The 16,329-nt window shown below is 39.1% G+C and overlaps 1 protein-coding gene across 1 annotated transcript in view; it reads left to right on the plus strand.

Moving 5' to 3' along the window:
• The first annotated feature begins 530 nt into the window (after positions 1-530).
• The window catches only part of LOC108577996 (protein FAM46C), a 129,067-nt gene continuing 113,268 nt past the window's right edge, over positions 531-16,329 (plus strand). Inside the window, exon 1 of the mRNA XM_017941275.1 lies at positions 531-554. The gene's annotated coding sequence lies outside the window, so the exon portion shown is untranslated. The remainder of the gene's footprint in view (positions 555-16,329) is intronic.

Raw genomic sequence — 16,329 nt, forward strand, 5'->3', positions numbered from 1 at the left:
TCCTATCTAGGATGGATAAATATGATAAAGAAGCGGAGGAAATTGTCGATTAAAAATTCGGGGAATTTGCCGTTGCAGAGAATTCGAGAATTTATTTATATTGCATTAGGTTGGCATTTTGGCGAAATTGCATTTTGTTAATTTTTTGCTTTTTAGAAGGAGATCGCAATTGACGATGTGTTGTAGATGACATCATTTCTAAATTCGTCTTAATCTATGACTTAACGAATGTAGCTCATGTTTTAATACTACTATCTGTAATCCAGTATAGATTTTCAGAGTCCAAAGAACACTGTACAGCCAAGTATAGGATGGAGTGCACTTAATCCTTGGCTTGGTATCGCTTTTCAAAGTGGTGATCTTTGAAAAACAATTCCTAGTTCATCCCTCTGTTCTATGAGAAAATGATTTTACAATTGATCTGTACACTAATTTTTACCATTTTACGTTGATAATATTTGCAACTTTGTAATCTCTGCAATGAAACATATTTATTGTCATTTTCAGGTAAGAGCAAGTGACAAGTGGAAAGATGAAGAGTGCCCACAGTACGAGTAAGAATTAATCAGCAAATATTTCTCAATTTGTACGTTTGCAAAATATTACATACTACTTTATTAAAAATCTCAGTTATGACATTCGTTCTTGAATTTGCGTTAAAAAGTGATCTTTGAAATAGTGACCCGCTATTTTTAAAAATACGAAATAATGAAATCTTAATTTTCCAAACGTGCAAATTGCTATCAGTCAACGGACAAAAGTCCGTCGATTTCATTTCTCCTCGAAATACTCGGAATTTCCAAAAACACGACCCTTCCAATTCCCACCGAAATCCATTTACCCTTCGACCCTATTTAAATCTCTCACCCCTATTCCAATTAATCTTGGTCCACTCGATCAATCTCTCCTCAACTAACCCACGCTCCCCAATTCTACGATCCGAGGCAACGTGACGACGTGGAAACTGGAGAAACAGAAAGTCAAGGGTCGAGTTTTCGCAATTATTTCGCCACCGTACCGAGAACTGGCAGAAGTTTCTTCACCTCGCGAAACAGTCCGTTACGTGAAAAATTGCCACAGATACGACAGTTCCACGGCTGGCCGGGGCGAATCGTTCGTTAAATAAATTATCGTAACCCGCCGCCAGTGGATGGAAGAAGAAGAAAAAGAGAAAAAACGAAGGGGAAAGTTGAGCGAGCAAGAGTCGTTTAATTAAACGGCCGTGCTCGCAACAATTAGCTCACCGATAAGCGCGGCGATGCTCGATTCGCGCGCGAACTCGAGCGTTAGCGCAAGAAAGTTACGGCAAAACAAGCGTAATTAAACAGATACCTTCTTATTCCTGTCGAATCGGTTATCGGTGACAGTGTCGGGTAATAAATAGGTATACGGGATAATTTGATTGTCGAGCGTTCATGTTGCTCGAATAAACATGATAATTGAGCGTAATGCGAGGCTGGGGGATATGTAATTCGCCAGTTGCAAGAAGTTCAGTTTAATCTCTTCGAATTCTGCAAGATTCTTTTTTTTTATTAAAAAACATTCAGCTAAATTTTGTGATTTTATCGGTGCATTTAGCTTGATTCTAATTATTAATAGGAATTTGTATTGTTTTTCTTTTAATCGGTTCTTGAAATTTTTGTTTAATATTGAAATATTTGCAATTTGCAAATTTCATGCTACACTTGTGTAATAGTTCACGTAAGTTGTAATCGAGATGTATAAAATGCAAAGTGTCCAGCTCTTTTTTGTTCAAATTTACGTACTTCCTTGTAACACGTGATACAGTAAATTAAATCCTTTATGGTCTAGAAATACTCGAATTAAACTGCAAAAAGTTGTTATCGAGAAATTCAAATGAACACATCAAAAGAAGTCTCGTTGAACGAATGATAAAAACTAAAGAAACGGGTTAAAAATTCGGGTTAAAATCACCCGACAGTCAATTTCTTAATAATATCGAAGTATCGTCTTGATCTTCGGGGATTTCTTCCATTTTCGGTATTAGAATTTTCGAACCACCAATCTTCGTATCTCCACCAATCAACGTTCCAATTTTGCACCCCAAAGTATCGTCCATAATCCAACGTAAACATCGAACCCCTAAGTTCCAGGGCACTGTGTCGATTCCTCCCCATTTTCGCCCTTTTATTTGGCAAGGGACGACTGTCCTTTAATCCCTTCAACCAGGTTCGTCCCACGTAGATTACAGCGGAAAACATGGTAGAGGTAATCGGGGTTAATTGCAGGGAAACAGTGTGCCCGGAAACACGGGAGTAGGTTTGTCTGGCTATCCAGAAATGGACAAACCTCTGTAGACTTGTTTACCGATCGATGGAAAGAAAACGATGCAAGGATTATTGTGTTAGGCTCGCTTCGTTTGAAACCTCGGAATAATCTAATAATCTGAAAATTAATTGTTACATAGATTTATTAAGTGGTAATTATTTACGGTCCGATGTGATTTTCTAGGTTCGTTTGTAGCGCAGGGAATTTTTTTATTTATTCTGTCTAAAATGGATAAACACTTGGTAATTTTTCAATAGAGAAGACAAAAGTATTTTTAAAGAATTTTTTCCTAGTGAATAACTGCAAAAATGATATGTTTCTTGGCAGTATCGATATTAAGGGTTGAAGAAAACAGTGTCTCAACGTAAAAATTTGACGAGTACGTGCAAAATTTAAATAAAGTAAGATAGAATTTGTAGATTCTCCCATTAGCCTCTTTTCTGACATAAATCTTACTTAAAATCAATTTTTCGGTGTTTCACACGTTTCAAACTTTCTACAACAAAAAATGTTGTCACTGCCACCTCTTTTAGAAAGAAAAATTCACCGTTTTACGATTGTCGGAAAACACGAATATTTTCGCAACGTTTCGACGACCGCTTGAACGCGTTGTTCGTTGTATTAAAAGCAAACATCGCACCGCCCCTAGTAATTACGTTTGCAAAGCGGCCCGTAAACGTGAGCCGAGTAAACAAGAAATAATCTCTCGACGAAAATTCTGTTTACGCGCTCGCCTCCGTCTTTCGCTTTTTAATCACGGTCACTCTAAATTCTTCTTGCTCCGTTGACACGATAATGACGGGGAAAAATAAGGCTGAGAAATGATCGCTCGATCGAACAACCGGCTGCTCCTTGAATTTCACGATCAAGCATATTCCTCTTAAAAATAGATTTCACTTTAATTTAAAGGAAAATTTCATTTTTTCAATTTTCACAGCAGCCAAGTTTCATTTAGCAAATTTTAATGAAAAAGAAGAAAATGAAATATTCCTTATCAAGCTTGACACTCTGAAAATTCTAATTCTATCTTCGTACTTTCACTTGGAAAAAAGAAGGACTTGTATTCTAAGTATACGTATATGTCGAATTAGAAACAGAAGCTTATCGTTCGTCATCTTTTACTATCTTCTTCTAAGACAAAAGGATCAAGATACCAGGTATCTCTTGATCGACCTGCAATCTACAACGTATCGAAATAATAAGTCCAACGTTTGGTAGAATAGAATTTCTCACGAAATTCTCAAGATCCAATGGTAGAGTTCCCTTGAAAAAGATAGGGAATTTCCCTGCCTCCAGGGAGCACGATACAATGTCGTGTCAAATCTGATTGGCTAGATAGGAAAACGTAAGAGCTGTGTCACTGATAACGAAGACCCTGACTGAAAAAGAGATCCTCTTCCTCTCTCTATCTTTCTTCCTTCGCCTGTTGACTGACACTTGTTGCTAGAATGGTGCAATAACCTTTCAGTTTCAACGTGGATTCGTTCGTATATGTTTACCTAATAAATTCACACTTTTGCACCTGTCACGGGCTGAAGGAGGCATTTAAATACCACGTGCTTTTCCAATTTTCATACGAAAATTGTCATTCGTATATGTAGAAAATTGAAATAAAATTGATCCATTAGGTCATTCCATAAGTTTGTGTCAAATTTTCTAATTTAGATCAATATTTCCAAAAAACCTTATCGTTCATAAAATTCTCATTCACAAAACGGTCATTTACATATGCGGAAAATTGAAGTAAAATTGATCGTATTGGCTCCTCCCATAAGTTCGTGTCGAATTTTCTAATTTAGACCAATATTCCCAACAAACCTCGTCATTCACAAAATTGTCATTCACATATGCAGAAAATTGAAATAAAATTGATCGTATTGGCTCCTCCCATAAGTTCGTGTCGAATTTTCTAATTTAGACCAATATTCCCAACAAACCTCGTCATTCACAAAATTGTCGTTCACATATGCAGAAAATTGAAGTAAAATTGATCGTATTGGCTCCTCCCATAAGTTCGCGTCGAATTTTCTAATTTACGTCAGTATTTAAATTTGACGAAAAAAGAAAAACATAATCACCTTCTCATTCCACAAAATTTTTCTATTCTCTCTTTTTAGAAGACCTCTATATCGTCACTGTAGAATTTTCTTTGATCTTTGTCCAAATATTTCTCGCGCTCGACACGAACTTACGAGGTGACCTAATATTACCTTCACACGTTACATACCACTTTCCCTGTTCCTCCAACGTTCGCGTGACCGAAACGCAGAGCGTAACCTCGAATCTTTAGTCCGTGAGACACACACGACGATACGTCGATTTCGGAATTTTCTTACCGAGCTTATCGATGGTAATGCTCGCCGACCAGACACGTGTAGCCGTCGTTGAAACGTGTCTCGCAAATAATCGGCCAGTGATATCTAGCCGCTATAAATAAGATCGCGAGCTGGTGAGCTGACGGCGATTTCGCGGTCAACAGCAGACAGCATCTGTTGCTGGAATTTTCAGATCTTTCTCTACAGACACTTGCTTACATTTAACATAATTAATCAAAGAAATTTCATCAATTTCATCTCGATGGTTAGAGAAAGTTGAAATGTTTGTTCCAAGATTCCTCGACGATAACACAAAGATACTCGGTTTCTGAAAAACTTCGATCGATCGACACTTCTTATCTCCAATCTCGAAAGCAGAAGATTTAAGCAAATGTGTCCGATATTACACACGCACACTGTTATATATTATACATATTGGTTATTTGCCAGATAATCGAGGCTCGAACGTGTGCAACGAGACAAAGTTTAAACACTGAGCAATTACATAAGATTTCGTCACAGTTTCGATACCAATTCTGATAACACACTTTCCTTGTAATCTACAATGCAACTTTTAACCACACTCAATTTTTTTTTTTTTGTTCCATTCGTCGCAAGAAAAATTCCTGCTAATTACCATTTCACATAAATTCTTCAAGGATCAATAATTAGAGAAATATCTCATCGAAGATATTCGAACGGGACTGCGTTATCGACAGATTACCTCCGGAGTAACGGGAATAATCTTCTTATCGCCTCGATCGAGACTCGGAACTATCAACAGGTTTTTCCTCCGGGTCTGATTATACAAATCATCGAAACGGGTAACTCCGTAGAACGTGATTAACTGTGATCCTTCACTTTCTAGTTTCCATCGGTGGTGCAGGTTCACGCGTGGAACGCGATTTTATAAATAGACGGTTCGCGACAGAAGCGGGGATTAAATATAGACTTCTCTGGCAAGAGTGTAAAATAAGCCCGGTTAGCACCCTTTCTTGATCCAGGGTTGAGAACGCGGTCTCTGTGACGAGAACAGCGTCCGCTTTTTCTTCCGCGCGACCCAATTGCGCTTTTTCTCTTCTCCCTCTTGCGAAATTGAGCTTCTCGCTGGCCATGAATTTTTCTTTAACACCAATTCACGGCGTCTGTTCGGCTATTCTCGGACCGAGCAAATTTTGCAGAAACGAGAAAGTCTCCCGTGACGATTCTTGGCTGCGATAAATGAAAATTGGACATTATTGAAAATGGGACACTTTCTCTGTTTCTCGTATTTAGCGAAAATATCTCGTTAATTATCTTTGTAGGTCTCCCAGAGATTGTGAATTTTTTTTATTATTCTCTCGTAAGACTATCTTTCTCGATGCGTAACAATAAGTATTTATAGCTGGTTTAAGTTATTTTCAAGAGCGATCGATAGATCTGTCGATTAATCTTGATCTTTTTAATCGCCGAACGAAATTCAGAAAAGTTTGGAATCTTGTCTGGATATTAACTCTGCTGCTAATTTTTGATAGATTTGACGTTTATCTCAATTCTACATTTATCAATTTATCTCGTATCAATTGATTCGAACGATAAAACATTCTCAAAGTCGCTGACTCTTTTCTGGAAATTTTTGTGTAAATTGCAATGCTCGGTGATTCCAGACTTTTTGCCGGTAGTGTATGTACATATTGTTTTCACGAGAGAAATGAAAAGATAATCGTTCCAAGGTGCGTGTATTTATTAAACTTTCTCGCTTATTTATCTGCGAAACGGTAATCTCGGAAACAGATACTCTCCAGAATGAAATCGTGAGATCGTTCGTGTGTCGTAGTTTTCGAACTGAGAAGAGAAGAAAATACGCAACGTCCTCGATATTGTCTTCGTCGTAAACGAGGGTCAAAAGAGTTCGAGTATCGCTCGTAATACATAGTCTGTTCATTGAGAACGTCGATTAAACTTTTCCTTTCGCTTATCGTGCTCGTTCCTTCGGGTCACAACGATGAGAATCGCGTGGACGTTATCGGCAGTTCTGTCGAGACCTTTGAACGATTTCAATAGACAATTCATTTCGAGCCGTCTTTCATTCGCAATTTTTCTGCCGATACTTTTGCCACACGCTGTATTCTTAAACGCTTCTTCAGATATGTTCGTCGGAAGCTATTTGTAAAAGGATTTTTCTGTTTCATCCGTTTTTCTTAGATCAAATGTCAGGCGATCCGCTGAACAGGTAGATTTACGACTCGAAAAACGTAAGATAATCTCGCCTGTAAAAGGATTAAATCGTAAATAATAATTCTCGGAGAATTCGATTCATATCGAGGTGCTATCACTTTGTCAACAATCTCCTGTACTGACAAATATCAAGGTAAATACAGCGTTACCAAAAATACCTAACGTTGCCTAAAAATAATTCAGACAATAAGTGAAGTGTGAATTCGATATTTGAAATAATTATTAATTTGTGAAAAAATCGTTCTTCGCGTCTCGTTGCTCTCTGTTGGTCTCTTGAAACGCGATCGAATCAAGGAATGTTCCTATTTAGTCGTTCAAAGGTCGTGGCTTAATGCCAGATAGCTCGTAGTCATTCGTCGATCAAATGTCTCGCGATTCAGATCGGCAAAATCGTTGGACGTCGAAAAAATCGGCCAGTAAAACTGTGACTTAGACACGGTGATTAAGATTTCACGCTTGTTTTTTCGCCGATTCTTTTCCATACTGGCTTATCTATGCTCGTTCGTGTAACCGTACACGTGCCAATCTTGCTTTCTCTCGTGAAACGAACGAACTACGTTGAAAAAAATAGAGTGTGTTCTATAATAGCGATAGGGAAAATGAAGGAAAAGGTTGACCGTCGAGGCCGTAATTATCGCGAATTTCGTTCGTTCTCCGCGATTCTTCGTGGCGGATTTCTGTTTGACTTGCATTAGTCCTGTTTGCCAGGCAAACATCTTGTGTCAATGTTCCCGCGAACGAATATCATTCGGTAAACTGGTGAGTTTCGCCTCTAAATATTGGCCGAGGATCTCGTTGATTGTGTGAATTGTGAAATGTTCGATTTTTTGGATTATTTTTTTTGGGGGGAATTTTTAGAGGTAAATTGGTAATCTTTATGTTGGTTGAATTTTTAATTGGTAAGATTGGACGAATTTTAAGATGTTTCTACGACTATTTTTTTCTTTTTTTATCTACTTGAGACAGAGGAAACTGTTGTGCCTCTTTAGAATAGTTTCTTTGTTCCGTTTTCTTCTATCTATGATCAAAGCAATTCTTGTATTCCTTTAGAATAACGGTGTTGGTATAGTTACCGAAAGGTCCATCTGAGAAGATACGAAATGGAATGGAAAATTGATCAAAAGCTTAGGAAAATGAAAATAGTTGAAAAGTTCTGTAGATCGTAAATATTCAACGCCACAGTGCTTTCTATTAACGTCACATTTTAATTAGTACTGTGTCCATTACTATTCAATAGTAGAACAAAATGAAAGACTTATTTGAAAAAGATGAAGATTGAAAACTATTCGAAAGCTTATGCAGAAAGAAAATAGGAATATGAATAACGTGTAATAGTAACGTAACAAGACCATAAAATATTTCACACAGAGATATTAGTTCTGATTTAGATCTTCTGATTTTTTTCGTGTCATCTTAAAATTCACACAATCCTTGGTAAGTTACTGTTGAAAAATCTATCCTTACAATTTTCATTCCTCCCTAAAGAAAATTCGAAATTTCTTATCGCAAGACCTAAGAAAATAAAATAAAAACGTAAGACTTCTCATAAAAATTTGAATATTCCACACCGAAGAACAAAACAGACTTAAAAAATAAGCTACCATTGTTCCCTGAACAATAAAAATATACTCCTCTCGGCCAAATACAATCGAGCACTTGTTGTCCTCGCAAACTTTCCGGCTACCTGTTCAACAACACCGCGAATCTTATCAAAACGTACGATTTATCTCACGTCCCCCGCGGCTGCAATCACGTATCTCGGCAAATATTTTTTACCGCGTCGAGGCGAAAATCCCCGCGGCGCGTGTTTGCTCGCGCGGCGACAGGACGATATACACACGCGGCCTGGAGAGTTGAAAAGCGCGCGGAAGCGCGGCCTATGCGTGACCACCGTCGACGGGATCGCAAACAAGGATATCGGTGGCCAACAATACGCTCAATGTCGGAACACCCGACGCGGATGCTCGCCGATTAACCTTAGTTCTTTGAACGATTTGCCGGCCGTATCACCGGCCGTGTAATTTGTTACTGCACGCTCGTCGTGAATCACGTTTTATTTTACATATTTGTTTATTTATTTGTTTGCGTGGGCGTGGAGCTGTTCGTGTGGAGAATAATGTGGACAGGAAATGAAATATTGATAGGTGCAAAAAAAGCAAAATAAATGGAAATGAAAAGAAGCATTAAATTGATATATTTTGTGGAAGTTGCAGTACCTACCGATGGTACAGTCGGTGGAAGCGATGTATTGAAGCATTGAAAGATTGTGATTTTAAGTTTGTATAGAGTAGTGTAGAAACAAGACTATTGATAGTTACAAGAAAAGAAAAATAGAAATAAAAAGAAACATTAAATTAACACATTTTATGCCATGTATAATTGATGGTACAGTCAGTCGAAGCGATATACTCAGGTCATAGATTGAAGCATTAATACGTTCTTGATTTTGAGGATCAACTGTGCTCTTCGCTTGAATTAGAAGAAAGAAGAAACATTAAATTAACACATTCCGAGCCATGTATAGTCGGCGGAAGCGATATACAGTAAATTCTCCACAAGTGTCAGTCCGCAAGGAAGCTAAACCTGACACTTGTAGAGTCAGGGACTACGTTCTCGAGCCTCGCGCCCGCCTTTGTAGTTTGCCGAACGTAGCCAAGGACAGCGAATAAAAGATAAGGTGAAACGTGAGTCGAGGCAACCAAGCGATTTAAATACCAACTTTTTTAATTTTACGTTTTTTAATGTCACGCCAGACAGTGAACGTGTTAATAAGTGAATGTTTTTCAAATTATATCGTGTTTGATCTCATTTTCATCAGAAAAATCTCACCAACATGTTAAAAAAAATTTCAGATGAAGAAAAGTAAAATTAAAGAAATTATATTTTTCTATTATGAATTGTCAAGCCGTGAAATCTCGTAAAAGAAACCGTGTGGTGTAGCGTTACACGCTTGACTGACAGCGAGTGAGATAACATAGGCGTAGGACCATCTATACTGACACTTGTAGAATCCAAACTGACTGACACTTGTAGAGAATTTACTGTATTGGGATCATAGATTGAAGCATTGATAAACTCGTAATTTTGAGGGTCAACTGTGCTCCTCGTCTGAATTGTAGGTTACGAGAACCATTGACGAGCGATAAGAATTTCATTTACGATTGACAGTATCCTAATTTGACTTTTTACCTTCGTTTTAAAGTTCCGCCAAACGTCGTATTTTTCACACAACACGGGAACATGTTAAATGAGCTTCCCTCTCTCTGTCTCCTGTTTGATTTTTTTTCCATTAGCTTATCTGGAGCAATGGCTTATCGGACAATGAATAATCGAGCGTCGTTCGAGCGATGCCAGTGGAGATTTCCAGAGACCAAACACGTCGTACGAAATTTTATTAACCGAACCATCACGTTCCTTTGCCCTTTCACTGAAATATTCATGAAACGCGTGGGATTTTCGTGGATTACCGCTCTATTCCTGGAACGAATTCATTTTCCATCGAATTTCATCCTTGATCTTTTCTTTCCGTTTAGCAGACGTTATTGGGTTACGAACAGAAAGGGACTATATTTTTTACCATTTTCTCTAAGAATTCACGAACATTGCTGTACTCTAATTTTTCACTATGTCGTTTAAAAATCCAGCGATATTTGTCAGTAACACTTTCCCTCCAAACTAAAATTCAATTTGAAAAGTAATAAAACTCGGCAGCAACAGGTGAAACATTTCACACGGCACCTTTAATTATAGACACAAAGCGCCGCCTAATTTCGAACTTTCCCGCTATAACACGAGCCTCCGAAACTTTCACACGAATTCTGCTATCGGCGTAACAACGATTTCGAATTATTCCTCTCGTTTGTTCTCCAGATCTAGCTACACCTACTCCAACTCTATTTCAAGCCTCTTATTTCATTTCTGCAGCGTTACCTTCCACGTGTATAACACGGTGTCATAACCGGTGCAGTAATGTTGCACTTATCGAGTGTCCGAAGGATCGCTTATCGAGGGTCTTGCTCGCGTTGCTCGACCCGTTCCAATAAAGTTATCGACCAGAATAATAAATAAGGTTAAGTAAAACGCTTTGGCGAATCGCAGTGGTAGAAATTTATACGGCGCAAAAGAGTAGTCGTAAAAGACGCGAACACGACGCCCACACTAGCCCCTCCTCATATTCTTTGATTTATCGCCTACCGAGAGAGAGAGAGATAAAAGTTGCACGGGAAATAGTTAACCGGAATGGACGTGTACGTAGATAATAAAAGTTTCAGACCAAACACAAGGTATATAGCGAGGGTGGAGCAACGACGATCATACTTAACTGGTTGATAAGGTCAAAGGCTTAGCGTGGAGGAACTTTGAACTTCGACCCACGCGATCCATAATGACGGAAGGATATGTCGAAATATGTCCTTAGCATATGGAAGATCTTCCTTTGCTTACGCACTTGGCGAGATTACTTTCTGTACTCCTTTCAGCCATGGTGTCTTTTAAAGCGTGTCTCGAGCTTCTTTCGCGATCGATCTTGGTAATGTTGAAGGGCGAATTGAGTAATTCTGTTATCGCGGAGATGCTTGATTATTTAGATCTCCCGCGGCAATTTCAATCGAGTGGTGAAATGTAGCTGCTGCTTAAAATGTACGAGTAAAATTGGGATTATGGTTAAAATTAAAATTATGATGAGAACACTTAAGAAAAATTTCATGCAGGTCCACTGAATAGCTAAGTTAACGAAAAAAGAAGGCTCTAATTTTATATATTTTTCAAACTGCTGAGAAAAGTAGCTTCGGTTACTTTGCAGTAGGCTAGCAGCCCCAAACTGTCTCAGCAAAGAGCCACACAAGTGTTTCCATCAGCAACCACGCAAAGTGTATTAACCCTTCAACACTGAAAATTGCAATTTTGTCTAATTATCTTCTTTCACTCTTCGCGTTACGCTGTCCTTTCTATTCCACTGCAAAAATCTAAGTCACAGAATTATAAATATATGCCAAACTTATTTCTATACGCCTGAAAAATAAAATTGATCACTTTTGGCACATCAGGTTGAGAAAAATACGAGCGTTAGGGGCTAAACACATTCTCACAATCTTCCACAATTTTCTAGACTCTACGTAAGCAGAAGCGGTTCAAACGGAGACCTCACATCGATCCTAATCTAAGAGGCCATCAAACAATTGCAACATCGCGCCTGTCCACTTCCTGCGAATATAAAATCTCGTCCGGTTTCTCTCTCTCATCGGCGACCACGCGTTGCAACAATGTTTCTCGATCGTAAATCGAAATATGTCCATTGGCGGTGGGCTCGGTTCACGTGTCCCGACCTCGTGCCACACTCAGACAACAGCCGGAGCAAATTGATCTCGATCATCGAAGCCAAATGAAATGAGAGAACCGCCCCTGACAGGCTAATGACACGGCTGCATCTCGCGTTGCACCCACGCAGGTGAAATGGGCGCCGGTTTTCTGCCTACGGAGTAACGATTGTTCGCGGTGTGACATTGATCTGGAGCTACGGTGCCTTCGTATCAGCTGTCTCGATCAGTTGCAACTGGTGTTGTGCCATTCGGGCCGCTGTGACTTGCTTTCGTACGGATTTAACCCTTTCGAGACCGGTGCAGCGATCACTGTTGATCCTGTTTGCGAATCTTTGCTACAGCGATCGCTGAATTTAAGCGGAATTTTGTACAAATATCTCACCTTCGGTGTCCATTTCTCTATTTTCTTTCTTCCGGTGAAAGTATAGTAAAATCGCTCTGGTTTCCAATTTTTTGGACATTTTCACGTCGATACACGTTTTCGAAATAAAGATTTATGTCGGAAATTTGGAATATTGAAGCTTGAGCCACGGCAAGGGTTAAGTTAACTATTTTCCTTGGAACTGAAAGTATCCATTTCTGTGTTTTCTTTAACATTTCTTTATCTTCCATTGAAAGTGTAGTAAAATCGCTCTGGATCCCCAATTTCTGCACATTTTCAGAATTAAAATCTTTAATACCGAAGCTTGCACCGCGACAAAGGTTAAGCATGCGCTATTTCCCTCAGAACAGAAACCTCAGTTTCCTCTAATCTCCCATACTTCGCCCCGATCATCCGCAGCTTCCATTATCCCGCTCTAAAAATCTCCGATTCGCAAATATCCCTCCTCTCATAAGCTTCGGATCTCGTTGTCCCACTCCGAGTAACTCTAATCTCCGCTATTCTACTTCTACCACCTCGAATTTCCATTTTACATCACTTGTGCGGGGAAGTGTGGAAATTCTGAGAAATTAAATAGAGATTCTTTCAGCTAGCCTAACAATTATACATACATAGATACATCAATGGTTTCTACATACGTGTGCGGGGTAATTCAGTTGGCGAGAGGTAAAATGGGGTTTGACTACGGATTTAAACGGGATAAAGTGGATATAATGAACTTACCGACGCGGCGGGGGATAGAGGTCGATTCTATAGTTGAAACGTGTTGGTACGGATTGGAGAGGGTTGTAAGCGGGAATTCCAAATGGTTTATGCAGGCTCCTTGCACTTGGATCGAGTTAGGTGAGCGGAAAGTGCTAACCGGTGGAAACTTTCCAACGTTGGACTTGAAAGCGTTCAAGTGTGAATTTCAACGAAGCTGTCGGAATAATTATAGAATAGCTATGAATGCTAATGATGTAATAATGCACAGCGATACGTCGTTTAAACTTTGTGTTGCTCGATTTATCAAAAACACGGATCGCAGGAGATAACACTGTCGTAAATAATGTCACCTCGATGCATCAAGGATTCGTGTGTGTTCTGATTTGCACGCGATTACGTCTGACAGATTGTTACGAGCTGTGAAAACGACGTGTTGATCGTTGGGAAGAAGAAAAAACAGGTGTTACTTGGAATTTACTTGTGTGAAAATAAAGGGTGAAGTATAAAACGTCGACGGTGTTGTTTTCGTTGATAGTTTCAGGGGAAGAAAGACAGAAGTTTCGTAGATAACACGGTGATAAAATATTATTTAAAAACAGTTTATCTCGAGGCATCGTAAAAATAGTTCTCTGAGAATTCTATTCATGTCGAGGCATTATCAATAAACTCGCTGGTAGCAAATAAAGTCCGCGTAGAAACATGGTAATGATAATTAATTGCACTTGTACAATTCTCATTAGCCGAGTATAATTCGGAAGAGAAATTGTAGCAGAGAAGAAAGTATAATTTGATGGTTGTCCGTGTGTTTCGTGAAATGGCAAGCGAAGCTGCGTCAAACTGTATTACGAGTGAAACTTTCTCTGCAACAATCCATAATAATTCCCCGATGCCACGGTTTTCTAGGTAAATTCCCTTTGACGAAAGATCTGCTTAGCCTATAAACGACCTAAATACTTTTTTCCTCTCATTAGGCTAAATTGAAGCCGCTTCTGAAGTAGTACCTGGACGAACGCTTGTTATTTTCATTTCGAGCTCGGAAAAGTCATTTCTAAATGTTTTGGAGATTTTTGTAATCGTTCTTTGGAGATTTCGTAACAATTTTTCAGTCATTCTTGAATTAAATTTCAGTAAACGATACATTTTGCTCATCTTACTCTCAAGGTCTCCAAAATCACTCTCATAATCATCTTTAAATCCCCCAAATCACTCTCAAATTCCAGTAAACAACAAACTCTCCTCATCCTACTCTCAAAATCTCCAAAATTGCTCTCCATTTCTCTGGAAAACTCTGCACCCCCACCGCGATAAATCCCAAAAACTAACCTCCCCTTCCCAAAAATCCCTAAAAATCACTTTTCCAACGTCCCCAAAAGACCTACTCCGGTGCAACAATTTCCATCATCGTTAAATTCCACCCTACTCCCGAGTTCTTCACAGCCTCCAGTCTCCCCGTTGCCTTATTTCAGACGTCACAGATCCCGATCCCTCGAAATTGGCCGCGTCGCGTCGGTTCGCACGCGAACCGAATCGCGTGGCGGTCGATCGTCCCTTCATCCTTCTAATTGATTTCAAATCGAGACGACATCCGAGTCGAGCGTCCATGGGGACCACTATGGGTTATTTCCCTATTCAGTAAGGAACGACCCTGCGTCGTCGGTTTTCAGATGACGCGTGGGAGAGACGAGAGAGGGGGAAAATTGTTGCCTGGCAACCGATTAACCCAGATCTGTTGCCCTCGTGCTAACGTTGCTCAGGGCGCCTGCTTGTCGCGTAGGGTTGAAGGCTGAAGGGGTTGGGGTGCGTTCGAGGTGAAACAGGGGAAATAGGAAGCCTGTTCTTGGACCAAATGGTGGACGATAATCGGGAAGCTTGACGCCATTGTTGCGTCAATCCTTTGATCTTTTAGAACCGCTTAACTCCGTTACGGTTCCTCCGTGTGTCCCCAGACGTTTCTTTTCATTCCTTTCAGAAACATGTTCTTATCGATATGTAGCTTCTGTTTTTTTATTGGAAATTTTTACCGGCGAAGTAAAAGTATCGTTATTTCTTCGGGAAAAAACAGTCTTATCAATATTGGTTTTTTGTTTGTTCGGCGCCTTTTATGGGAGAATTTTTATTGTCGCGATACGAGGTTGAAAATGTGCTTAAAATGCGACAAACGGTATAAGTACGAAGAACTTACGATGCTTAGTTCAAAACTTGAGTGACTTGAATTTTACCAAAATATATTTTTACCGTGTTCAATATTAATTTTTGTTTTTTAATAAAGCTTGTAAAGTGTCAAAGTTTGTTTTTGATAAAGAAGTAGAAGTGATTTCTCCCACAGCAAAATTCTTCGAAATTTTGTGCTTTAAGTTTCACCTCCATTCACTTGGAATTTATCAATTTCTTACAATCCCGTACATCTTATCTATTTTCTAAGACTATATCGTGCTCTTACACGACAATCTTCGGCAAATGTTCAACGTGAATATCGAACCGTAAATATGGCCAATGACAATGCGTGATAAAGCAACCTGTAATACTAAACTGATACTACAGTAGTGGCCCCACTGTGTCAGTGGATCCTCAGATACTTGATGAAGCTGATTGTAATATTGGTAATACAATACCGTAATATCAATTCATCTTCTGCTCGCTGATCAAGCCAGCGTTGATATTGATAATATTAGCATTGTATTTCTGGCATTAATCATAGCTACATTTTCACCATTAGCGCAGAATATCTTCTTGGTACAGAAGAGTCACTTGTGATATTTAAATATAGTTGAACGTTGTTACCTGCTCCGCTAGGCTGTTTACAATTGTTTCGACTTTTTAATTGTACTTTGTTAATTTAATCGATAAATCAATCCCTTATCTACTTCGAATTTATCGAAGTCAGACACGTGGTTCGTAGAGCGCAGCTGCTCAAACTGTTAGATAGCGAGCACACCTTATTCACACCTTTTACATCTCTGTACACCAGCACTATTGACACTAACTATTAGACCTCAAACAGAGAGAACGCTGGCTACTAATTAATCTATCAAGCTTTAAATCAATGGTAAAAATTTCATTTATCCCGCCTTTCGGCTAAACTATGTTTACTTTCGGGTAATTA

Source organism: Habropoda laboriosa, unplaced genomic scaffold (genome assembly GCF_001263275.1).
Source record: "Habropoda laboriosa isolate 0110345459 unplaced genomic scaffold, ASM126327v1 scaffold5, whole genome shotgun sequence".
Lineage (NCBI taxonomy): Eukaryota > Metazoa > Arthropoda > Insecta > Hymenoptera > Apidae > Habropoda > Habropoda laboriosa.